This window comes from Aythya ferina, assembly GCF_964211825.1.
Source record: "Aythya ferina genome assembly, chromosome: 9".
Classification (NCBI taxonomy): Eukaryota; Metazoa; Chordata; class Aves; order Anseriformes; family Anatidae; genus Aythya; species Aythya ferina.
Window position 1 is genome coordinate 16,624,409 of NC_140305.1, and position 24,943 is coordinate 16,649,351.

The following is a 24,943-nucleotide window of genomic DNA, read 5'->3' on the forward strand; positions in this document are numbered from 1 at the left end:
AACACCAATGTAGTCCAGTGAAATGTGAAGAAAACCCCATTTCACTGCTCCAGCAGTCCTGTTGTGGACTGACCGCTGTTGAAGGTCAAAGCAGACCTCATCACAGCACTGCTGATCCTAAACCTGGGCAGGAGTGTCACACTGCTGATTAATTAAAGCAGTGCCCCACTTGACAGCTGGCAGAATCTCCTCCCAGTCAGCACACCTATGGCCATGCTGCGGCTTGGCTGACGTACGCTGATATCAGACAGAGCATGTGGTTTTTTTTTTGTGTCCTGCCCTCTGGCATCACACCATCTTCATGTAAGCCATGCCAGTCTCATCTGCTTCAATGCCATTCTCACAAGGATATCCTCCTTCACTTAAACGTGATGCCACAGCACAACCCATTTTCCAGGATATTCCAAACCAGTTCTCCCCACTCTGCCTGGAAGCTGCATCTCAGATGGCTCGTCTGGCTGCTCTGTAAAGCAAAGCAAAGCATCTACCTCAGAAGGACAAAATAAGGAAATCTGTATTCCGTCCTCCTCTCCCCACATCATTTCCATCAAGCTGTTTTTCATCAGGTGTGTGACAAGCGGAGCAGGCATTTAAGCACCATGTTACAGATGCTTAGAAATAGGATAGCAAAGGTGCTGGGCACCCTCCTGGCATTGCTGGCTAACAGACCTTCCTAAAAGTGAAGAGAATAGGGAGATCTGATTAACTTCAGATAATGAAGTGACATGTTCATCCTCTCTCCCTTTATTCTTGTAACCTTTAATATGAATAATAAATAAAAAACAAAGGAAGACTTTGTAGACATACTCTTCCCCTTAATCTAATGGGAATATATCTTTACACCTGCTCACTCAATTTTTAATCAAAAGCAAAAATACCCTCTTTGACTTTTTGTTCAGAATATCAAAGGCAATTTTCAAGGATCTTAATATCAGTTAAGCATCCAGACTCTGTTGAAAATAAGTGTTCATTATATATTGAATTGCTTCTACATATATCTTCAAAATTCTCTCATAGACCTAGAGATATACTGCATGATGCAGTGAATTAGCTGGATATAAGCAGAGATGCAATTTTAGTTCAGTGCTTCACCAGGGTTCATTTATCCTGTTCAGGAATATGCTCATCTCCTTCTGGTATTCCACTTAGTTTCGATATATCATTCACTGAAAATACGCCCTGCAGATAACAGGAAACACACACAAAGCCATTTCACTATAATTAATTCTTCTGTCAAAATGATATAAAAACAAAATAACTTCAGAAATATCTGTAGAGAAAAATCTCTTCTTTGTCACTAAGATCAGAATTAGAACTCTTGAGTGCGTTGTTGAAGATTTATGATAATATATATGAAAAATCAGAATCCAAGGATCAGAATATGAATGCCTATTCAAGAATGCAGATTGTTTATGCACCTACACAGACTACGTTGTACATGTTAATCACTGGCAGTTTCACTAAATGTACAGTTTCCACGGGCCAGCAAGTACCTTAATCTATGTTCCACAGGACAGCGAGTGGCTATACTCCATAACAAAGATGCTTCAGATGAAAAAAACAGTAATTATGTCACATGTATTGTGAGTTCACACCACATCATAGTCATGGTAGCACACCTGGATCTACCTTCTCCATAGCGCATGGACACTGGTGACAGCTCAGAAGCTGCTGTTCGTGGAGATGAAAGAAGTCCTGGAAGACTCTCTTGTCTCTGCTTTCATTATTTCTTTATTGTTGTTATTATTGTTGTTGTTTATATTTAATTTTTGAAGATCCAAACTCGTAAATGTGGATCAGAAATCTCCTATCTGACTTCCCTTGTAGTAGCATCTGCACTGTAACCCAATATAGTAACCCAGCTGAGTAACTCATTTCCAGCAGCAACAAAACATTGCACGGTTTCCTTCTTTGGGGCCAATTGTTTATTTTTTTGTTTTTTAATGGTAGGTATTTAGAATTTCTTCACAATGAGGTCTTGCTCTCAGAAGCTTTTCTTCCATTGTTTCTGTTTACCATTACTGAATTTCTTGTACAGACTTTAGGAGACCATTTTTAAGGAGAAACAAGAGTTTCTCTTGGCTCTACCAAGCACATAAATCAGAATTTTAGAGTTTTGTTTTAGAGGTTTTCTAGTAAGTCTCCTGCAATTCTACGCCAGCTTTTCTAAACTTCCATTTCAATCACAGTGCATGTGAAGCTTTGAAATTCTTTAGATCTGTAAACTCCTAAAAATGTTCAAACAGAAATGTGGCCCCCTGTGGCTGCAAATGTAAGCCTACAGATGGGAAGCTTTTGTTTTTTGAAGTCATTTTCCACAGGCTTGTAAGACTTAATCCTTAGATCAATGGGGTTCCATGGACCACAGCTTGAAAACCTCCCAAGTAATTCACATAGAGATTACTCTCTCCTGGCATGCAGGAACAGGTGGTATTCTGCAGAAGGAGGCTCAGTGAATTACATCCTCACTGTAAAACAGGATAGATGATACATGGGATCAGAACAAAATCAGGACTGCAACTCCACTGAAAATGCAACAGAGATCAAACTCGTGGTGTTTAACAGACTTGAATGTCTCAGCCAAGCAGTTATTCCCACAGGAAACTGTAGGGTCAGGATTTCTTTGGCATCATCAGGACATCTTTTATGGAATCTTCAGAAAGGAAAAGGTTACTTTCATGAAAGAATATTCACATAGAAAAATGTTTACAAAAAAAAAATTCATGCAGTGGAAATTCAGGACTGCCTAGAAGTGGCTTAAAAGTGAACTAAATGGGAAATTGGGGAAGGAATGTGTCCCTTCTCTACTAAAAATTTCAAATTGTAACTAATCAGAAGGTGCTGATTTTGATGACCTCTATGGATGGTTGAAGCTGAGATTGCCATCAAACTGCCAAGAGCAACGCTCTTTAGAATTCCAGAATTTCAGAGGTCATGAAATATAGGGGAAACAAACAAATAAATAAAGCTTGTGACTGCTTGTCAATGATGAGCAATATGATCCTGTTAGGAGAAAGACAGTGAACTAGTGATGTCCGAAAGGTATAAAAAGCACACCTGAAACACTTTCCAGAACTCAGCAGCACCAATATTACTGTCTCAGCTCCTCACAACTCTGGGGCTTTCCCATTCATAGCTCAAGGGTGTTGCATCTCTGTGTCGTGGTTCCGCTCGAGTGGGCAGCCGAGCTCCACCACAGCCGCTCTCTCACTCCCCCTCCTCAAAGAGGAATGGGGAGAAAATATGTGAAAAGGGCTCAAGGATTGAGATAAGGACGAGAAAATCACGCAATAATTATTGTAACGGGCAAAACAGACTCGGCATAAGGAGATAGTAAGATTTATTGCCTACAACTAACAAGCGAGAGAAGTGAGAAAACAAAGGAAAAAAAAAAAACAAAAGCACCTTCCCCCCCCATCCACCCTCTTCCACCTCCTCCCCCCGAGTAGCGCAGGGGAACGGGGAATGGGGGTTATGGTCAGTCTACAGCACTTCTTCTCTGCCTCTCCTTCTCGGTCACTCTCGTCCCCTGTGCTGTGGGGTCCCACCCACGGGATGCAGTCCTTGATGAACTGATCCAGCGTGGGCTTCCCACAGGCAGCAGCTCTTTCAGAACTGCTCCAGATATGGGTCCGTACCACGGGGTCCATCCCTCAGGAGAAAACTGCTCCAACCTGGCTCCCCTACGGGCAGCAGCTCCTGCCAGGTCACCTGCTCCTGCGTGGGCTCCTCTCCACGGGCTACAGGTCCGGCCCAGAATCTGCTCCGGCAGGGGTCTTCCACAGGCGGCAGCCTCCGTCAGTGCAGGGCCACCTGCTCCACCGTGGTCTCCTCCACGAGCTGCAGCGTGGAGCCCTGCTCCACCGTGGTACTCCATGGGCTGCAGGGGGACATCCTGCTTCACCATGGTCCTCACCACAGGCCGCAGGGGACTTTTGCTCCGGCGCCTGGAGCACCTCTCCCCCTCCTTCTACACTGACCTTGGTGCAAGGCTGTTCTCTCACTCCCTTGACTCTCCCGGCTGCTGTCTGGCGCAGCGTTTTTTCCCTGTCTTAAATATGCTCTCACAGAGGCGCAAAACAACATCGCTTATTGGCTCGGATCTGGAAAACAATGGGGCCCTTCCCAAACATGGGTCAGCTTCTAGATCTTTCTCACAGAAACCACCCCTATGGCTCCCTGCTACCAAAACCTTGCCACGTAAACCCACTACACTCTGAAGGAAAATCCCAGCATGTTTGGGATACAAATGACACATCTAAAAGCTTCAAAAGTTTTCTCTGATTTCCTCCATCCCTATTTGGAAAGAATCATTTTCTCCCTTTCAGAATTAACCTGCGTTAATCTGTCAGTCATCTCCCAGCCTGTCCTATGCTGCATCTCCTTTCCAACCTTTCCTTTAATCAATATTCCCTCCAGACACACAAAGTGCTGTTCTTCTTATAAATAAATTGGTTGCTCTCACCCAGGAGATCTGACATTCAGGCAAACTAAGTGGCCCTTTTCATCTAAATAATTTAAGGGATCTGCATCCCTTATCAAAGACTAATATCGCAGACACTGCCAACAAGACACCTTCATTGTTCTTCAGTGTGTATTCAAAGTGCATTCCCTGTTTGGCAGAAATGCTCTGCTGAGAGCCATGGAAACTCAAAGATCACTCCACAGAGTAGTTTCCTTATAAGCAACAACAACACAAGACTTGAAGGTAGGAAGGAACTGTTGCCATCACCTACCCCAAACCGCAGACCATGAATGAGGGAAATTCACCCAGAATACCCGTGAGCAGCCAGTGTCTCATAGTTGAACTCTTGCACATCTCAGTGTAAAGCTTCCAAGACTCCCCACATCCTCAGATAAGTTTTAAATTATCCTCACTGATGAGCTTACTTTTTTCATTTCACCAGAAATCTGTCTGCAGATCTGTCTGCAGCTTCCAGTCACTAAATATTACATCTGGTCAGCGAGTGCTGGCTTTGTGCTCAAAAATCTCTTTCCCATTTCAACTCCGAGCAAGTCACCTCTGACCTCACTTTCTAAAAAGTTTAAGCTTGAGGCTGGTTTTTCTCCCTTGTATTTCTGTACATGCTGTCTTTGGAATAGTGTTTCTAAATGCCGGATATCAGAATGAGAACATTCCATCCACACAGACATTCCCCACAGAGTCCCTCTGATGTCTTTCCCTCCTCTCCTGCAAATGTCACCTCCAGGGCACAGTCCTGTGATCCTCTGTCCCTCTCTCTGGTTGTGGACGGACATCAGCTCTGTATGTCTGCTGCAGCAGGGGAAGCTCCAACTGCTTCTGAAGCTAAACTTTGAGGCTGATTCCTTGAGAATAAGAAATAGAGTCAAAACTCGTGACGCAGACCGCAGACTTCAAATCCAAACTTTGCAGACTGAATCGATGTCCGTGGCCTCATCTTTAGGGTAAGGATTCCAGGGAGGAGAACAGCTGCCCAGAGCAGTTTTCTGTTCATAGTGCTACTAGGGGAGAAAAATGAAACCACTTCTCCTTTCAGATGCTGGCACCCACAGTAATACCTCTCACTTACAACATAAAATAAAGAAAATACGAAGTGCTAGGAAATTCTTCCTGTCTCCTCATCTATCCTTTTGTCTGTCGTAATAGTATTGAGAAAGATAACCACAAAATTTTATCCATTCTTTAGCAAAAACTGATGCCTGATGTAAGCGGTGAGGAAGGCAGTCGGTGCCAATAACTTCAGGAGAAACTTCAGGAGGCAGCAATGGAAGGAGCTGCACAGAAAGAAAGCTTCCTGCCCACTGCTGAGACTGAAGCTCCCCCAGGCAAGGTCTTGCAGACAGAGACAGGAGAACAAATCACCACGCTCAATGCAACTTGCATCCTTCTCTCTGTTAGGGACTGGGGCCAGGAAGTAGTTGACGATCCCGACACGTGGAGACGTGGCTTCTTATGAAAGTAACTGTGCCTAATTGAGTGGGAGACCTTCCTCCATGACCGGGCAACACAAGGACTGCACAACTAATTTCAATCCATTACTGCTAGTGAAAGAGAACTGTTGCCGTCTAAACTAATAAGGGAATTTTTCACTGTGTCATTTATGCAGGAGAAAGGATTGTGAAATAGCTCCATGACGGATAGCTGCACTGCCGGAGTTTCCTTAGTTTGTCATTGCACAAAAAAGGATCTCAGCCACCATAAAATTAAATTTCTCCACATTGCAATTGTTCAGCAAGGAGACAAACCAAATTTTCTGCTAATTGAATGCGTCGAGCTACTTAGACATTCATAGCGAGCTGGTGCATCCAGCGCTGCTGTGCTCGGGCTCTGCGGGAGCCTCCCAGCCAGCAAAGCCAAACCCCGAAGCCGCAGCTGCTGCTGGCAGAGCCCCGTGGCACGGCCACCGAGTCACCCGCAGAGCCTCTGGCACAGGTGGGAGCCAAGGTGCAACCTCGGTGGTGGTAGGGGGCTGTCTGGAGGTGGTGTCTCTCTTACTGCCTTGCAGAAATGGGACTGGGTGGCCAAGAGCGAGCCCGGCTTCCTCCAGTTTAAACTCACTTTTTCCTAGCTTGTTAACCTCCTGCAGTTCAGACTGTAATTCTTCAGTAACTTCTAGCAGACTTGGAGGTTTCTAAACACAATTCCTCTTTGGTTGGCACGTAAAAAGCCCTGATTTGAGGTGAGACACCCCATGTGAATGCCTGTGCTCCAGTTTTCTTGCTGCAGCGGGGACATTTCAGGTTGATGTGAGCATCCCGCAGAGCACCTGGGGTCCTCTCCTGCCAGAGTCATGAAGCAAGCACACCCCAACCATCAGAGTCTCTCTCTACATTCTTGATTAGCTTTTCCAATGCTTGTCAGCCTCTGATATTAACCCCAGACAGCCTTGCTTTGAAATCATATCCCTCTCCCCAGGTGCTGTTACCTATGTTGGTCTGAATTTTCTAGATCAGTATTCTGAAAAGCTGCCCTAAAATTTGATGTCTTCAGTGAAATACCACTTCTCAGACCCTTTTCATTCCTGGCTATACTGTTTTGCTCATCAGTGAATTACCCATGCAAATGTGTCTCTCAAAAGCACATAATTTGATGCAGTTAATCTGTTCCATTGCAGAAGAACCAGGAGATAATAAACAGAATAAGGAAGACACAGGAAATAGAGCCTGCTTCTAAACACACAGAGGCATTTGCATATTGCTGCCTGACGGGGGACCGGGGTCACACAACTGAGTTCTGCCGACCTATTTCATATTCACCGTTGTCAAATTTGCCTTGTCAGTGTGAGTTTCAAGACATTTTAATATTCCTCTTGCAGCTCCAGCTCCTGGAATTATCCTGTTTAAAAATCTCCAGTTTTCATTTTCTTCAAGTATTTTTCTCATCTCCATGGTTGCACAGAGCAGCTTGAAGCAAGTATACATTCAACTCAAAATAACATATGTTAAAAAAAAATAAAATTAAAAAAAAAACATAATCTCAATCCACTTTTGATCTCTGAGTAATAGACTTGATATTTTTCAAAACTTGCATTTGGCCAGATTGGATTTTATGTATGTCTGTGAAAGTGTATGTACACGCTCACGTGCCCATCTTTCAGACACAGTCTATCCAAAAGGACATAGCAGAAAATGAAGTAAAAACCAGCAGTGATTTCAAGGATACATTTGGGAAGGCACCCATTCCAGTTCCATATATTGCTTTGTGAAGAACAGAATCATTTCACAAATGCCAGAAAGTCCCAGCACCAAGAATAACAGGGTGCTAAGACAGCATGTGCTGTCAGAAACAAGCAGAGCAATCCCACCTTGATTTAGTACATAAGGAATCATAAAGCAAAGGTAAAGTCTGTTAGAGGCCAAAGCATGAGGTTTCTGTCCTCCAAAATTATTTTGGACAATACATATGAGCTAGGTATCTACAGGTATTAAGGTGTCTAAAGTCTTCCTGTTGTCAAATTCACAGAAAAAAAATGTTGTGGACCTGCCCCTATATTCTGCACACTGAGAGCAGAAGAATTGATATGAAGCAGTCCCATTTTCCCTCTTCTGTTCTGGGAACTGTATCACTCCTCGTCAATGGGCTCCCAGAAGATGAGTCGGGTTCATCAGAATAGAAATGTGGGTTAGGCATTAATGAGGGAACTGAATCTATGCACAATATCTCAGGGAAGTGCATTCAGACATCTTGCAGTCCACCATACCAAGGTCAGTTTTAATCTGAATATACAACACTGAGCTCTGCTGGGATCTGCGTGGGCTGCTGAAAGAGTTCTGCTCACAAGGCTCATGCATTAATCCATTGATTAGTTTAGTCACTCACAACATTTTATTTCCACTGCATACCTTTGCTATTATCTTTTATTCCTCCTGCATTTCAGGAGTATTATGGGGATCTTTTATTAACACATATACACGAGAATGAGATTTAATCTCTCTAATTTATTACCCATTGTATTTCTAGTAAACCCTTCTTTGCAATATCCAAGCAGCACCCTGATGGTAAATCTCCACTGCTGAAAGACATTACAGAACTGCAAAGTATTCTTTATTAAATGTTTTATTTTATTGCCCAAACTTCTCAAATGTCCTTAATATATTGTTCGAGCAGTTCTTATTTGGCAGTGAAATGACTGATACTTGCAAAGCTTTTGTCTTACTGCTTAACAAGTGAAATCTGTATTCACAACCGGGTACAGAATGTCCCGTGGTTTCCACTAACAGAGACCCCTACATTTTCACCTTTTGCTATGGAGAGGGTCACTGAGCCATGTTTGGTAGCCCAGGAATCGAGCAGGTGTGAAGAGGATCATGAGGAATGGCTGGGTCTTGCAAAAGGGGCTCAAGCTTTGACCGCAGGATCTGTGTCGGAGGGAGTTGCACCTTCCAAACATAAGAGGCAAATGAAGCAAGGACTTGATTAATTCAAGCACAAATTACTGGAGCAGAGAAAGTTGAGACACTGAATCCAGAAGGGTCTTTTGGTTCCAAGAAACCAAAAGTGGCTCACTGCAAGCCTGGCCCAGTATGAAGCTTTTTTTTTTGTTTGTTTGTTTGGTTGGTTGGTTGGTTGGTTTTTTTTTTTTTTTTTTTGGTTTTTACCAGGCTGTAAAGCAATGCCTAGGAGGAACTCCAGCTGCAGAAACACAGCTTCACTGTGGCCTGACCTGCCTCCAGGTGTTATACTCTGCATGCCCACTGCTGTCTGTGGTGTGCGATTCCTCAAGCCCAATTTTCACAGAACCGTCTCAGAAGCCTGTTGAAAACTGGAGCCTGAGTCAAGCTGCAAATCTATTCATTGATGAGCTGTTCCTCAGAGGGCATGGTAAGGGAAATAATCCATTGAGAAAGACCACACCAGTGTAAGAGTATCAGCTGAGCCCAGCACATTTCTTACCCCATCTGATTTTTCTGACCATCCCTTTGCCACAGTGAGGTATTTTGCTGACATGTCTCTAAAGCAAACTGAAAAAATACCAGCATTTTTCTATGCTGCCCTTAGAGTCTTTGAAGCAGAGTTATCTTTTTAAACTGCCTAGACAGTCTTCTTATTTTTCATTAATGCCATTTAGCAACCCTAAGGAACACCAAGGAGTAACCACCTCACAAAGAAACCAAGCCTTCAGTATCGATGTCTCTAGTCCTTGTAAGCTTTGGGCACAGGAAATGTTTTTTGTGGTCACAAAAATGTTTTTTGGTCAGCGTTTACCACATGATATGTGCAGTGCCAGACTAAGTCTAACATCCTCCACCTTCAGATTCCTAGAAGACCTCTTTACTTATTAGCCAACACCAGCATTTCTCCTAGATCTTCTATCACTCTCCTAATAATTCACATATTTCATTCTTCAGTGGTAAAAAGAGACCAGATGTCTCTTTTGAGGCTTTCAGGGAGCCAGACATTTACAAGGAGTAAACCTCAGACATTAACCCAAAGCCTTGAGTCTCACTCTGTGGCTAAAGCTCCGAGACCACAGTGGGCAAACCTGAGGCTTCTCCATGGTCAGCTTCACCACGAAGCTGGCAGTTGTTCAAAGATGCCACATTTTTAACAGGTTTTCTTGCCAGCGTGCTGTCTTTGAGGTTTCAGAGAGGAAGCTCAGGCAACGCACTGAAGGCAGGGCTCATCCGCTGCCTCCAGGGGATCTGTGCTGTCCCTGCTTCTCTGCGTGCCCCTGCCAGGCAAGAGCGAGCTGCCCAGCATTGTTCCCACAGAATTCAGCAACAAGCCCGACTTCCAAGTGATGCAACCACTTCTAAAATGTCAGAACACCCCCGGGAAATTAGCGCTGGGATGATGAACAGATGCTGAGGCCGAACCCATGCAAGGCTGAAGCGGCTGGGGCTCAGCAGCAGATTGTACTCTGCAAAAACAGCCCCGACAGTTTCTCCTATGTAGTGGGCTCCAGCTGACTCCCTGCTGAGGGGATGAGTGGGAAGCCTGGATTTCTGGCTGTGCTTTTCCTCCCCTACCTTCCTAGGGAGCAGTGTCCTCTCATCTTAGATGAGAACCTAAGAAAATGTTCCTGCCATGTGTCCTGACATAAGCACGAATGGATGATAGCGACTGAACACCCCTTTTTGCAGCGGGGCTGTATCTGCTGGTGGTCCTTGCAGGGCAGGTAGCTGTAGGTGTCTCCTCCAGGCTGTACCTGCAGCCCAGCACACACAACGTATGGGATATGGGGGCACCAGCTGGTGAGGGGCAGAGCTGGGTGCTGCCCCAGGGCTTGGGCAGCCCTGAGCAGGGCAGGGCTGGGAGCAGAGCCCCTCCCCTGCCTCTGCTTCAAAATGCGTGTCCTTGATTTCCAAAAAACCCAGAGGTTAAGCCCTGGCTATGTCAACGCCTTAACTTCTCCCCCTGCATCTCATCCTGTGCACTCACAGCAGCTCTGCTCCCCCAGGATTGTGCTCCCCAGTGCAATTTATGGGGTTGTGGAGAAAGCATTATCCATCCAGGGGGCCAGGCAGGGGCTGACCCCCTCTCCCCCCAAGGAGACCAGCTCCTCCGTGTGGCTTTGTGATGCCATCCCCTGTGTGAAAACCCTTTCCCTGAAAATCATCACTTCCAACCCAAACACAGTGCCTGTCTCTTCTCGTTTCTCCTCCCCTCCCACCCCCAGAAAAGCTCTGCTTTAAATGGAGCTTTGAAACCAGAGAAAAGGGCTGGGCATGGCACAGGCTGCAATTGTTCCTGCCATTCTGTGAGAGGCACGGAGGAAGGCGGCTGCTTGGATTTCTCAGACGGACAGACAGACAATGATAGGTAACAGATGGACGGACAGGATCCCTCCGGGACCAGGCAATGAATTTCATTTTCTTACAGCACTGCCTACTGCAGAGCGGGGATGATACTGCAGTACGTGTGCCAAGTTCCCCTGGCTGGAACGGAGCCTGCACAGCCCCGACTTGTACACAGCACAGATCTTTATATACGAAACAGGAGAGAAAAAGGGCTGACTTACAGCTTTTGTCTTCAAAATCCATTCACTGTAAAAAAAATCTAACAGTAAGAGGAAGGCTGCCCCACTTTTTGAGAAGCTCCAAGCTGAACAGCCCCTCCAGACACTTATGGGTTTGCACAGGAATTGCTGTCCTCATCGCCAAAGCCAGGTGCTTATCGAGAGAAAGTTAGTTAGCACCGAGCAGCATGCACAGCCACAGCTTAGGGCACACAACACAAATGGAATCACCCGAAAGGGTAAGCCTCTGTCCCCAGCACCCCCTCATGCAGAAGGGGACGATGTTCCCATGGCGGATCCTGGTCCTCCTAGCTGGGGACAGCTGATGAGCAGCACGAGGCTGCCCCCCGCCAGCAGTCCCCTTGTCACAGCAGCCGTCCCCTTCCCCCCCGCAGCCACATCCAGCCACCTGCAGTCAAGGTGAGATGTGAAAGGCAGAGGGAAGGGGGAGGGAGGAGGCTTGCCGGAGTCATCCCAGGGGCTGCACGGCCCTTTAAATGATGCTGCCGGTTTGAAAATGGGTTTAGAGGTTTCAAATGGTAAATTTCAGTCTGAGCACGCTGCTCTCGCTCTCTCTGAAATAATGTGTGTACATACACATAAATATCTCCAGGCTGCAGCCAACCCCATCCATCCCCATCCTGGAGCTCCCTATTAGCTCCAATATCCTGGCACGCAGCCTAAGACCTGTCAAGGGACGCATTTGGGGATGATCAGTTGTTCTAGCGTAAGAAAAATAATTCCCTGAGCTGGGGGAGATGACTCGGCAATGAAGACAAACATAATCCACTTCTACCTGCGTTTCAGCTTCGGGTTATTTCCCAAATAAAATACTTGCTGAGCACAGAGGCAGTGGGTACTCCCAATTAGTACAAAGGTGCTTGGTGTGGCGAGCATATCCACCCCATCGTGGCCAGCTAGACTGTCCTGTCGATGCTCTGCCTTCTCATGCAAAAGCCCTTAAAATACTGGGGTTGTTTGCCCACACATTTTGTGCTGCTAGGATTAAAATCAGCTGTGCCTCACCTCAAGCCTGAGACCCAAATCAGGCTCCCCCTGGGGCCCTGCAGTGCCACTGACTGCCCTGAGGGCTGCAGGCATCCTGAGCTTCAGCACTTAGGACCAGGTAAGCATCTTCTCTGTGACTCTCAGAGTATTCCCTGTCATTTAAAAGGAAAAAGAAATAATAAAAAAAAAGGAGAGTGCTGTCCTCAAAGTAAACAGTTAACCCCTTCGGCTCTGAGAAGTATTTTAATATTAAGGCAACTGATTGTAGTAAATCTAGAAATGCAAAGGAGGTGCATAATGCTGAAGGTGAGCTGTGGGAGGGCACAGAGAGAGAGAATTAACATGGAGCCCCACCTGAACTCTTCTGTGACCTCTTCCAAGTGTGACACTTCTGATTCATCCCTTTCCTTCCTGAGAGAGGCTCAGCCCTTATATCAAACCCCTTATTTCTACACACACTGCAGTACTTGAAATCTCCACCCCAGCTTTCTACCCCAGCAATGGTAGCTTTCACTTGTGATTTTCACCGGTGAGGTTAACAAGATGCTCTCTACAGGGAGTGAGCAAGGTGAGCCCATCTGAGCACGGAGATGCCCTTACAACACCATCATCCCACTGTACGAGGCACCCAGGCATTCATACCATCACACAGAAATCACTGCATGGCCCAGGGCTGAACCCCGAGCTCTTGGCCAGCCCTGTTTGCAGAACAAATGGTGCAGGTTTGCGCTAAGGATACTCAGCTCCCTGTAGGACCTCCATTTGGGGAACTTCTAGGGAGGCAAACTTATAAACTCCATAAGCAGAAAATGAGGCTGAGCAGGAAATTAGAAGGCACCAGCAAGAGCTGCCCTCCTGGGTCACCTGGAACCCCACAGGAGGGACTGCAGCTATCGACACGGCTATCCTTCAGACTGCATTTTATACTGACCTCAAGGTAAGCCTGCCTGCTACTGAGTGTACGTGCTGGAAGTGAAAGTAAGGATAAGGTAGAAACATGTAGATACATGTACTGTATCTGATTATCCTCCCTAAAGAGACCCTGAAGTTCAGTGGGAAAAAAATAAAAAATAAAAAAAAATAAATAAAAGCAATTTTTAAATGGCAGTGACCCCTGAGGCTGGAAGGCTGGGAGCTCCTTCATCCTCCCCGTAGTTCTCATTCTCATCAGAATACCAGAGAACATTGGCAGAACCCTGTAACTAAAATCCTCTACAATGGACTCATAACCAGCCCATTTTAGGGACTGAATTACGATAGGTGCCTGCCATTTTCATGCACAGCAACTATTTTCACAAAGGGAACAGAAAGCATTAACTGAAGTTGCAAATACTGGCTGACTTCTGGAGGGTTTTTTTAATTTTCTTGCTCGGTGCAAAGAACATCTTTAAACTTGCAAGTTGAAGTCATTTGTCTTTATGATGCCAGCTGCTGACCACAGGGAAAAGGTCACTGCTATTACCAGTGACAGCATCCCAGCAGATCTTCCTCTCTTTGCATTTTTCCTCCTTCATTCCTTCCTTCAACAGAAGGTCAAGCGTCATCTCTCCTCCAGGGAGGAGAGAATACTAACATTTCCTCTTTGCATTAGGAGCAGTTAATGGAAATGGCAGTATATCACCCTTCATATTCTCATACAGCCAGAGAGCAAGGAGCATCTGCTTCTCTGGATTTCCACAAGGAGACATAAGGGAAAGACGTTTTCTTCTTCACATAAACACTATGAATCCACAGCACTATTAAAAGCCATGGTCAAGCCGCTTTCATTCAAGCTTACAGGAGATGCTGCTGGAGCCCTTTGTGTGGCAGAGGGGAGGGCAGGACAGAGAGAAGCTGCAGTGACTCCAGATGTCCATCATGGTCCCCAGGGACCTGCCAGTGCAGCCTCCCTGCTGGGTGTCCCAGGGTGGGCAGGGGGAGATGTATCCCAGCACTGGCTCCTCTCCTTGTCTCAGCTCTATTTGTTGCTACCAATGTCATTTCGTTGCCCTAAGCAAAACCACCGCAGCAGATCCTCTCACAGACCCTAAGAAGTTGAAGAATTTACAGTCCCAATAACAAAAGGCAAGTATGAGCAGCAAAACCCAAATAGATTGACCGAGGTCACAGGGCAGGGCCATGCCACAGGTGGACACAGTCCTACTGACTCGAGGCTGCCCTGATCTCCCTAATGGGGTACTGCCACCTCCCAGGCTTGCCAAGCTTATTACATGTTCTGGAATCTGACCTGTATGTAGGGAAACAGGTTTGGGGTGGGCCTGGACAGCCCAAGCCTGTGCAAGATGCAGAATAGCATTGTCCTGCAGATTTACATAGGGAATATAGGGAAATGTGAGCAAGAGAAATGGTACAACGATTGAAACGTGTTGTATCCCAGTCCCCATTTCCCTTTTTGAGACATGTCCTGAAGTCAACGGATGATACAGAAGACAAACTCAGCCATACGGTGAAATGAAGGAGAGGTACAAAAGTATGGAAGTCTCACAAACAGCAGCGGTGGTGGTGGTGTCGTACAGGTGCCAGCCAGGGAGCTGTGTTAATGAATGTCCTTACCTCTTACACTAACGTAAGGCAATCACACACTGACAGTACAACAGATTTGCAACCCTGTGTCATTGTTCATTGCATTTTTAGGAAAAGCTGATGGTTCTGATCATATTTTATCACTTCATTTTTGTTACTATCGGACGTTTGCAAGGTATGTGGCATGAAACAAGATCCACACAGACTTAGATGAAGGCATAATTAAATAGGTTATGTTTAAATAGTGTCTAAGTAGGTGACAGGTTATGTTTAACATGTTTAAATAGGCTGTTTACTTTTTTTGAAGTTTAGTACTTAATCAAACAGTCTGCTTAGCAGATACAGAATGGCTGCTCCCAAGGCAATAGGAGTCAAGACAGAAGGTAGCAAGATTGCCTTTTCCACTGCTTGTGCAATGACAAAAACTGCACGCTAGGTTTTGATACATACATCGGCCACTCAGTCACACCAGGGACCTCATCTGTCCTACCATGCTTTGTTTATTTCTTCTCTATATGGCAAGCAATTTGGAAAGTCAGCTTCTAGCCAAGTATATCAGCAAGTCACCCACGCTGTCCCGTAGCCGTGCCCCTGGTGCAATGCAGTCTTCTGAAGCATTACCTGCACGCTCAGCTTCATCACTGCTGAATTATGTTTACGGGTGCAGAGCAGAAAGTGTAAGCAATGTTTCTGCTTTTCTGATTTATTTTTTTCTGATGGAGAAATTGTTTTGCAAGGCAGCTGCAAACAGTCTTAATTTGGAAAGCAATAAGGTGACTAGGACCTGTAAAATCTCTTATCATACATTATTCCCACAAATTTCAGCTCACCAGGAATTCCAGTCCTACATTAACACAACCTAACCCTTGTTTTAGCAGAAGTGTTTGCAGACTTATCAGTGACCTTTATGTTTATCTACCAGCACACTGAGAAATGTGGGGCTTCAGAAAGCAACACGAGTTTGAGCAACACCAGTAGGTGAATTGTGAGTCTAGATTTAAAGAGATGGCTCATCTGTAGGGTGAAAGTCATGAGGAATCACTGGCCAATGACAACAAAAAGAAATATGTATTTTTCCTCTCCTTTTCTGGACCCTTCTCAGAACTCCATGAGACAGAAAAGTCACATGAAGAGGAGAGAAGGATGGGGGAAGACTAATATAGAGCTTCCTTTCAGGAATATTGGAATTAAGGGTAATTGGATATTGGTACATACTCAGGTCTCTTGAGAAGACGTTTATGAGATAGTCACTTCTACTTGTCTAAGATGAGGTGATACTGCAAAGTTACAATTCCTCATTCTGTTCTTTTCTATTTTTTTAATCATCATTATTTTATTTAACTGCAGGAGAAGGGCGCTGTAGGAAAGTAAGAACCACCTTAGTCATTTTTAGTACATGCCAAGAAAATAAAGAGAACCAGTTAGCTGAAACAGCAGAGCTGGATAATTCCTCCTCGTTCTGGGCTCCCTGTGCCATACTCAGAAGGGGCTGTAGCCTTCCCATCAGTTCCCAGTCCTTCCTTCCCCTGCCATCCCACGTCTGATGACACGGCTGACACCTCTAGGCTGAGGAAGAGAGGTAGGAAGCAAAATAGTTTGACTTACTCACCAAAGAGGGAGATTTTCTGTGAACAGCCTGGTTTCTTCTTTGTTTCTCTAAGAAATCAATGCATGCTCTGTCGTGTTTGCTTCTGTCAAGCTTTGAGGGTTGACATAGGCGTCCTCTTGCTTTCCCCGAGATTCCTTTGAGGACTTCCACTGAAATAATGAGGAAAGAAAACTTTCAACCTACCGAAACTCAACCATTGCAGGCACTTAGCTCACCATGTCCCTTTGATCCCATCTTATGGGAAGAGAAAGTGTATTTGAAAGACGATGTAACAGTGTAAGAAAGCAAAAAAAAAGTTCTTTTCTCTGAAGCCAACTCACTTTGTGCTCCTCTCTCAGAAATAGCTTCTAAAACTGCAGATAACAAGGAGCCCGAGCTTCCTGCCTCACTTGGGGAATCCTGTTTTTATAGCTGCCTTATCAATACTTTGCCTTATTTTAAAAGCTGTGAAAGGCACTGAGGAGACGCAGCCAGTCCCAGCCCCTGTGACAAAACCACGATTACTAAATCAGATCTCTCCATGGCCTGAAACGAGCTCCACAGCTCCTCGGTCATGCAGGGCACAAGCAAGGAAGCAGACCTGAGCTCAGCTCCAGCCATGCAATTCCCCTTCCCAGACCTTGGTTTTATCTACTTAATCCTGGTTGCTATAAACTTCCCATTTCAGGAGATACCTGTAGGGAAAATTTACAGAAAAGGGTGTCAATAACCTCTGCCATCGATGTGTCAGATGCCACCAATTCCTCCTGCTCCCACCTCTAGTCCCTGTTACACCACGAGAAGTCCCCACGGGGGCGTGGCACCGTGTCCCCCAGGACATGCAGGGAGGCAATGCCTTACAACAGGACCACAACGCTTCATTTGTTTTGTTGCTCTGAGCCTGCAGCACCCTGGAAATGTCGTTTGCAGAGCTGCCCTTGGAAGGTGAATCAGGCAGAGCTGCTGGGGGCTGGCACCCACAGGGAGCCCACGGCATCAGACAGGTTAAGAGCTATTGGGTGTGAGGGCAGGGTTTGGCAGGATTGCTGCTGCTCGGCCGTAATCTCCCTCCCTCTCATTTGTTCTCATTTGCTCTGGAGAGCCGTGCTGCTGACAACTCCGTGGCAGCCCCATCCTTCAAAGGCCAGCGGCCCAATAAACAAGCTGGGCTACCTGGTATTTCAGCAGCAGGTCTCAGCCAAGGAGGAAAGGCACCTGGGGCCCTGGAACAGGCAGTGTAAGCCCTGGGGAGGGGAAGGAGAGGAAGAATTGCCTCCCTCCCTCAAAGCTTCAGCCCTTGGAGGGACTCTGGCTGCTCCAGAGATGGGCGAAGGAGGAGGGAGGAAGGAGCAGGGCGAGCACTAAGGGAATGCAGCCACTGCAGAAAAAAGGGGAGAAAATAAGAAAGGGTTCGTTCCCAGGGAAAATTCCCTTTTCCAGCCCAGCTGTTGGATGGAGGTAAGGCAAGGAAAGAGGAAGCAGGACAACCAGGGAGCTGCTGGGGATGCACGTCCAAGCACACTGGGAATTGATTCTGGCTGCAAGTTCTGCTGCTGAAGTGTGAGGTTCCCTCCCTGAAAGCTGCCACCACCCATCTGCCGAGCTCCAAGCTGCAGAAACCTCCTCCCGTAGGTGTGAGCAGCGGCTGAGGAAAGGCTCTGCCTGCACAGACATCAGGCTGCGGTCAGGCTCAGTGCTGCAGGGTTCCTCCCTTCCCTGGCGGGGCTATTTGTGGCCACCCTAACGAAGCAGTGCCGAAATGAGACGTTAGGGTTTTGCAGTGTAACCTATGCTTGATTATCAAGCAAATTTGGCCTTTGTGTCGAGTTAACGAAAGCGCTATAAATTCCTAGATGAAGAATAAGCCGTTGATGCAGTAAAGCAAGGGTGTTCAGGGGAATTTGTCCCAGTTTAATTAGATTTCAAAAGTGGGTTTAAATGAGCTTTAAATCTCCAATCTGCCAGGGAAGCCCAGCATTTTGCTTCTGCGCCCTGTGACGATAAATAACCTTAATGCTTACTCCCCCACACAGAGTTCCCACCTTCCCAGGGCTGGGCGAGCCGCGTATTTATGTTATTGATTGAAACAACAGCTTAGCCTGCCACTCAGTTTTAAAGGATGAACCCGAGAGCAATCAATCCCGTTCAGGTCCATCTCCCAGCCGGTGCGTGACTGCCGCTGTCCCCGCAGCCGTGCATCCCTCCCGGGGGAGCCGCAGACCTTCAGGACAGCAATGCAGATTTAGGGGAGATCATCATGCAGCAGGGAAAAGGATGGTATAAGGAAAGGGTTTTCTCCTTCCCTTCAGAAATCCCCCCGCAGCTCACAGGTATCTCCCGAAGCGTAGAGCTGCAGCCTTGACCTTCCAGGCATGTCTCAGGAGTTGGGTTTTGATGGGGTGGGGGATACCTCCGGGAGAGTCCATTATCCTCCCATTCCATCACCTAATGGGCATTGGCAGTGCAGCAATGGCATAAAGAGGTTGGGGGCTGCCTGAATTTGCCAGAGGATTCATCAGGGTAGCTGTAAAAGCAGGGCTGTGATTTCTGTTACACGACGCAGCAGCAGCTGCTCTGCCCCAGCTTGGGGATGGATCTTGCCCTAAAGAAAAATGAGGACCTCATTTACATCAGTTGCACTTCTGTTTCGGAAAGGAAATAAATTCACCAATAGAGCAGGACAAATCCTCCTGACACAAACATAGAAACAGCTAATGGGTAAAATAACAAAAAAGGGAAATCTACAGTATTATGGAGGAATAGTGAATATTCTGTAGATTAACAAGATTAGTCTGCCAACCCCTAAAAGCTAGACAAATTAGATAATTTGACTTAATTTCTCATATTCTAAGTTACCAAAGCATTTTAGCTGTATAGGGTAGTTCTGACCTCTGAGGAGACTCACCTGCCTGTATGTGTGCACCTTTGGTGATGAATTCTGCCCAAGTTACACCCCCCTCAGTTACACCCACCTCTGCAAGCAGGGCCAAACAACTCAGTTTATTCCTGCTCCTGAACCTGAAGAGCAGCTGCCTGCCTGCCTCAGCCAGAGACGTTTTTCTGGGACAAATGGGCTGAAGAGGGGAATTCAGGCAAGTTGTCCTTAGTCCTCAGGCTCTAACCTCACTCAGAGCAGTGGTGCTCGGTCCCTGTCTCTCCTTGCCTCCAGCTCTCAAAGCCCCTTACAGAGGTCTTCAGGACCCACAGCAAGCAGTGGGCTTGGACAGCAGCAGAGGAAACCCAAACTGCTGCTGATGTCTAACCAAGCAAAATGGACAAACTCTGGAATTGCCCTCGCATGGGGAATCTGGATTCTCCAGCCATAAAGATCTTCCAAGAGCAGTTTAGGAAAGCATCTGTCATGGCCACAGCGAGGTGAGTCAATCCTGTCTTTAAACTGGAAGAAAGGCATAGGCTCTTGGGCTTTCTAACCCAATTTTCTGCAGCTCCTGTGACTTCTATTGTTAGTGCTTGCCTCACTGAAATGGAACAGTTTCTCATCTTCCTTGAACATATTTTGCCAAAGACAGAGCAAAGGAAAAAAGGCATTTTAATTGCAGTCTTTCCCATTCACCTCCTTTCCATCTCCTGCAAAACAGAAAAACAGTCTAGTCATCTCTCCCTAACCACATTCTCCCATGAGGTTTTTGCAGAGAGGAAAAACTCCAAATCCATTAAAAAAGCAATATTGCTTTTCTTATTGAAATGAAAATAACTGAACAAAGACCTTTTCCCAACTGAAAAATAATGAGAGGAAAGGAGGAGCGGGAGACGTGCTTTATGGTGGTGTTTCTCTCTGAGCTCATCACAACTCCAGTGATGCTAAGTTTGGGGAAGGGCATGATCCTGAGTGCTTAACAACTCAGAGCAACACTAGAAGTTGGAAACTTTGCAGTGTAGTAATCTCCTGTAACCTGCTGAAGCTCTGATGTGCAGGTGGAGTGGGTTTAGGTAAGCAGAAAGTGATTTCCTTCTCAAGTAAATGAAGCTCAGGTATTTCTGAAGGCTGCAGAATGATCTCATAAGCAGCAGCTTCAAATGGATTATTCAAATGTTTTACATTTATGCCACTGTTTGCAACAGACCAGGGTTCTTTAACTTTTTTTTTTTTTTTTTTTTTTTTTTTTTTTTTTTGGTAATTATTCCAAGAGTGTCACCAAGTTCAAATTGGGGTCTTAAAACAAACTGAGAGTTTTCTTTGGGATCATAACTCAATTAATTAATGTAACCATGCAAGCTCTTTGCAGACATTGACTTTGTGTCTCCATTCTGCTGCTGCTGAAGAAGAATGGTCTTGAACTTCTATGCGCACATAAACACACAGAGCAATTTTTTTATTTTTTCTGGCTGATTCCACATAAAATCCCTTTGCAAATATTGATCTGAGAATTCTGGCAAGAGCCAAAAGCACTAATTGGGGCAAACTGAACCGTAACAGAAAAATTAGGAATAGAGTTGGAACCAAAACCCCGCAGAAGTTCATCTGCCATCACCCTTAAACAACTCCCAGCAACATTTCATGAGTCCAGAGGATGCTGAAAACTCACATGCAAGCACCCTCCACAGGCATCAATCACAGCATTTTCTAGGCTAGCCAGAAATTGGGGCTGGAACATTTTTCTCCTCCCACCCATGTTCTGGATGACTGGCAAAGCTATTAGACTTCACCTGATCCTCTCACTGCTTGGCAAAGCCTAGAAAACAGCTCCAGCTCTGAGGGAAGTCAATCACAAAACAGAACCGGTCCTTGTGGGGACAAATCCCAAGGATTTTGCAACGCACCTCCCTCATCCAGTCCTGGTTTCAAGGTGCCATTGGTACAAGTGTTGAACAGACCTTTACATGCAGGATCTCACATCAGCTCAGTGCAGAACAGAAAACTCCAAGGACCAGGGCACTTTAATTGCTACTGTTTCCCTCTCATTATTTTCTAATAAAGACCACAGGAAATGTTGTCACTTAAGAAATGAGTTATTAAGAGGCAAGACCCCAAGAAATCCATTTGCAGGTTCTCCTGAGGACTCTGCTGCTGCCGCTGCCCAAGATGAATGATACACCACAGAAAGGGAGAGACGGCAGCTCTCATGACAGCACTAAAGCAGACTTATTCAAGAGAATTGAATAATCTGTCTGATAGAGTAAATTTTGTTATGAACTGGTGAATCACAAGGAAGGAGTCTGAAATATTACAGGAGGAAGGGAGAGGCAGCAGCTGACTTGCAGCTGGCTAACAATGTGCACCTTCTCAGGCAATGCTTATTCTGTTTGCAACTGTCTCAAGAGGTTTTTAATTCAACTTTTTTTACCCTTTTCACTGGAGACAAGTTCTCAGCTGGAGGAAAATGAATTATTCTTAGCTATCAAGGTGAAAATTAAAAAGCACCAGCAAGGCTTGCCTAACATCTTAACACATTCCACATCTCTTCCAAACCCATATTATCACCCTGAGCAGAACAGCATAATCAATCCTCCTACGTTCTTTTCAGTGCTCTAAGAAGTAGCCTTTTCGTTTGCTTTTAATAGCTGTGATACTGTACAGCTGCAAACCACCAGAAAGGTCTTAAATAAAATAGTAAAATGCTTTTGATTCCCTTTCCCCTATGCTCTTCCTCTTTGTCACAAAAGGAGCATCAACAAAATCCTGCAAAGTCACCACCTTCGTGTGCCCTCGGACTGGTCTGAATGGTCCAAATACCTGGTACCCAAAGCTCCATTTTCTGAAAATAGCATTGATTTCAGTTAACTTGTTCCCACAAGTTGCAGCAGTTTGGTGAGTGTATTTGAATGGTAGTTCTGTACTCATATCTTCATCCTGAGGTAGCTGTCAAAGCTAGCTGAAATGGTTCCAGTCTAAATAGATTATGTTTCTTCTATCCTGAAGAGAGACAGCTAAGGGGAATAGAAAAATATCCATAAAATCAGGAATGACGTGGAGAAAGGGAACAGGCACTGAATGAACATGCACTTTCTCAAAACAAGAACCAGAGGGTATCACACGAAACCATCATAAAATCAGGTTCAAAACGATCTAAAGGAGGTCATTCATCATAAATGCGTATTGCAGCCAGAGAAATCCTTGTTCAGGATGGTGTGGATGGTGAAAGCTGAGACAGGCTAAAACCGGGAAAATTGCGTTAAAGAAAAACGTACAAAGAGCTGCTAAAAAGAAAGATGCTGCCTTTGTTTTATGAAAACCCTGAAAAACAAACTGCTGTAAGCAAGAGCGTTTGGAACACTACCACTGTGCTTGCCCCTGTGCTGCTGTAAATGAGACACTAGGCTTGTTTGTTCTTATATTCTTATAAGATTTCTTTGGACGAGACAAAAGATTGCTGGGAGGAAAAACAAGGCTAGGAGATGATGGTATTGAATGCTTTAGGTATTCTGATAAAAAAAAAAAAAAAAAAAAAAAAAAGAGAAAGATGTACTACTGCTCCAAAAAAATTCAATTGAAAACAACATCTATAACATCCTTCCCAAATTGTAGTCATACTTCTTGTTCCAGCAGTTACTTTGGTGTCGTGCCATGTACTCCTCATTATGCTTTTGAGTGAAACTTGCTCGGAAATGTTATTATGCCACACAATCCATTCTTGTGCTTTGTGTGTGTCCTCAAACAAATCTGCCAGCCTGAGCGACAGGACACGTTTCTGCTCCTTTTAACTTGTTTGCCTTTAGAAATGAGGAGCTTTACCTTCTGTGTGTCCCCAGGAAAACCAACTGATCAGTCAAGTATCTGAGGAAAGCCTTCCTGAAGGCAGCAAGGGCTGCATGAGGAGTTTGTGCTCGGCCTGCACGACTTTCCTTGAGATGGGTAACTCAAGGGAAAGAGCAGCCCCGGAATGGCTCCCAGGAAGACCCCTTAGGAATAACAAGCTACCACATAGCTTGTAAGGAAATGCATATATCTGCTAAAAAGGTCAGGCTAAAAGCTTGTTTGTGTGCATGGAAAGCTCTTACTAGCTTAAAAGCATGGCATTTAAATGAACATGCATTCAAACTTACAGTTATATGTACAAACCCTGCTGAAACCGTATGCTCACAGCTACCATTCCCACCACAACCAGCATCTGCAGGACCAGGCTTTCCATCCTGCACAGCGCAGCTCCACTCAATACTGGGGAATTACACGTTGCTTCTTACTTACAGAGAGGGAGGTATTGTGAAAAAAAAAAAAAAAAAAAAATCTGTTTTTTGGGGATTAAAGCTTAGAGATCTCTCAATAATTTCACATGGAGGAAAGGACTGGTTTAGAGCTGCCTCTTGGCAATAAGTCAAAGTTCTGGCCCTCCATTTCTCCAAGGTATGGGAAGATTAGAAAGTAGAAAGGTGAAATAACCCACAAATTTTCAAACAATAATAATTTTCTGTACCTATTATGGGATTTGGAGGACTTAACTCAGACCTAAGGTGTCCAGATAACACTTCATTTCTCACCCCATTTCCACAACCTAAGTGACACTCACAGCCCCATAAAAGCTCTCTCATCTCTCGATGCTCTGATTTACAAATTTATTCCTAGAAAAACACTTCAGTCATCACCGAGCTGTGATTGCCTCTTGGGTGGCATGCAGCACTTGTTAGACTCTTCAGTGCTTTAGGATGCAACAGGAAGAGACAGAGCCAAGGGAATTGCACTGGTCTTAGTGCTGCTCTGCTGAGGGGTTGTAATGCAGAAGGCTCCCCAGTGTCCAGAGCCAGTCTGCGCACCAGGCTTTACATGCTTGTGTCCATGTTCTCCCGATCTGAGTAACTCACAGCCAGCTTCCAGCCCACACAGCACCCAGCTCCTGCACGTCTGAAAAATTAAAGTAATGGCACAAAATGCACAGACGGGTATTATGGGATGCAAATTACCAAGATTGCTATGGCAACAACGCGGAGTGAGCGATGACTTCAAGGCCACGACAACATATGCATTTTATAGGAGCAGCTAATTGTCTGAGCCTGCTCACTGACACCACAACATATTTTTTGCTAAATACCTTGATATTTGAATTTTGCTGCCTCCAGCTACTATTAACATATTTTGCATTCGTGCTTTGTATAAATCCCCAGTAATGTTTCTAGTTAAAGTTCCCAAACATACATTCAATTTATATTTAATGAGACAGTGTGAGTTAAGTAAATGAGAGCTAATTAATTAAAGCATATGTATAGTGGGCTGTGAGGATTAATTAGTTAATGTTTGCAGAGTGCTTTAAAAATGTAAAGCACCGTATAAACACGAACAGCGCTTTGGGAAAAAGGAGGAGAGTGAGGAGAAGGAGAGATACAGCATCTTGGATCTAACCTTTAATGAACACCTGTTGAATATCACACACGGCTTGTCACACAGTGTTAATTGTAACAAGAAGCCAACTATACATTAGTTAAAGTCTAG

At 45.2% G+C, this 24,943-nt stretch overlaps 1 long non-coding RNA gene across 1 annotated transcript in view; it reads right to left on the reverse strand.

Annotated features, from left to right (window-relative positions):
• Positions 1–24,943, reverse strand: part of LOC311441347 — a 67,406-nt gene that overhangs the window by 28,834 nt on the left and 13,629 nt on the right. Inside the window, exon 4 of the long non-coding RNA XR_014695893.1 lies at positions 16,582–16,730. This is a non-coding gene — a long non-coding RNA (uncharacterized lncRNA). The remainder of the gene's footprint in view (positions 1–16,581; positions 16,731–24,943) is intronic.